Here is a 2191-nt window from a genome sequence, read left to right on the forward strand (position 1 = left end):
TAAATATACCTTCAATATTTAAAAACTTAAAATTTTCTCTTCTTAAAATTTAAACTAAATCTATTTAATAATTAAAATATTAGCTAATGATATATTGACTATGATGCCAGGAGAAAATTAAACATCCACTGGCAAAGAGTTTTCGGGAATCAACCATCAATTAATACAACAATCATTGCAGTTGCTGCAAGAGAACGACATTGGGCACGTTTCTAAGATGCAACTGTTTACCTCAACTGTTGCGGGAATGGTGCCAGTTGTTTCATATCATTTCATTTCATTTCATTTATTAAACAAATTTATTAGTACAATAAGATCTTAAAGCTCTTTTATAGTACAACAGTAATTATAAAGCACAAACATAAGGCAACAAAAGGAAAACAATAAGTAAGAAAAAATAAATAAAATAAAAGAAAAAGAAAAATGCAACTAGTTCTAAGACTAAAAACTAACATAATTTCTGAAGTAAAAACGCAACGACACAAACGTAAACATGTGTAGATAAATACATCACATATGAAACACCTAGCAGATAGCGAAACTCAGAGTACAAAAACTTATTGACGAAAGTACGAAAACAACACATTCCTAAAGTTGCCCTTGTTTAAGCTGGAGCGAGTAGCAGGTGGAATAGAATTCCACAAACGCGTGGCGTTGACACAAAATAGTCTTGCAGAGTTAAGATATTTAAAGCTAGGTACAATTAAGTCGCTTATACGGGCAGATTTTGGAAAGGTTAGCTTATTATACAGATAGCTAGGTAGCTTATCCGACATTAAACGGAAAAGAAAAATACAATTCCTTGCTTTCAAGTACTCAGATATCTCACAGCCCAATAGGCGAGATCTCCAACTAGAAATGTGATCAAATTTAGCCAAACCAAATACCTATCGTGTTACGTGATTGAAAACTACTTCAATTTTGTGGGCAGATTGAGAACTAAGCTTGCTGTAAATACATTCAGGATAACAGATTATTGGCGAAATAAGTTGTATTGCAAGTTTTCTCCTGATGTCGACCGGCGTAAAGGATGCAAACATTCTTAAATTACGAAGAGTGGTGAATACTTTGCTAATTACGAAATTCACGTGATCATCACAGGAAAGACTAGAGTTGATTACAAAACCAAGGTTCGTCACTTTAGACACAAATTTAAGACACTTATTATTTATATATAGGTTAGGTATGGCAGAAAAGGCAACGCAACGTTTAGAAATGGGTAACACATAGGATTTATCACTGTTAAGACAAAGCTCATTTTTTAAAGCCCAAGATGATATAGAGGACAGATCACAGTTAAATCTAGAGCACAAGGAGACTGATTGGTCATGAGGTCCTGACAAGTAGAGCTGAATATCGTCTGCATATGCATGCATTGTACTGCAAGTACTGCTAAATAAACTCCTAAGAATGATGATGAACCTACCATGGGACTACTCTACTAGAAAACTACATGACGAAACAAAAATTGAGATGTTGACTGCGCGTATAGACAAAATCACTGATAAATTCAAGTTGAGATGTAGCATGTCTGATAACAAATTAATCTTAAATATTCTCGATTCTGATTAATATACAATTTGTCGTAAGAGTAAATCATTAGTAGTTATTACACAATAAGGCAATATATCATTTCGTAGGTTTTTTGCTAGTAGTTTTTCCTAAATCAAATATATTTTTCTTATCTAAAAGTCTTATTTTCACTAATACTGGCCCTTATTATGAGTTGCATTCGAAAGTGAAATTCGTATTATGAGATATGCAAGCGTGTCGACATTTTCGTTGAGTATCGAATTTTCTGTCGAACAGAATTTTGCTTTCGTTGGTGTAGCGAAATGTTAGAAAATTAAAAAAAATGTATGATTTTGCTTTTGTTTTCTTACTTTTTGGCGGCTAGGCATTAATTTTAAACAATTTGTGTTAATTTCAAGCAGTTCTAACGTCGTGAATAGTAAACACAAGCTCGAAAGTCTGGTTTTACATATGAAAGAAAATCCCTATACGCTGCTGGCACGATCTCTGAAAACAAAATCATGGAGCTGTTTATAGTTTTAATATATTTTAAATAGATTTGGATCACAAAATTTCTTAATGTATGTCAAAATCATATATGTAATACATATATTACATCTATTACATATATGGTCAAAATATATTCGAAAGACTGTACTTAAACTCTCACGTTTTCTGC

Source organism: Rhagoletis pomonella, unplaced genomic scaffold, assembly GCF_013731165.1.
Source record: "Rhagoletis pomonella isolate Grant_MI unplaced genomic scaffold, Rhpom_1.0 Rhpom_scaffold_00015, whole genome shotgun sequence".
Lineage (NCBI taxonomy): Eukaryota > Metazoa > Arthropoda > Insecta > Diptera > Tephritidae > Rhagoletis > Rhagoletis pomonella.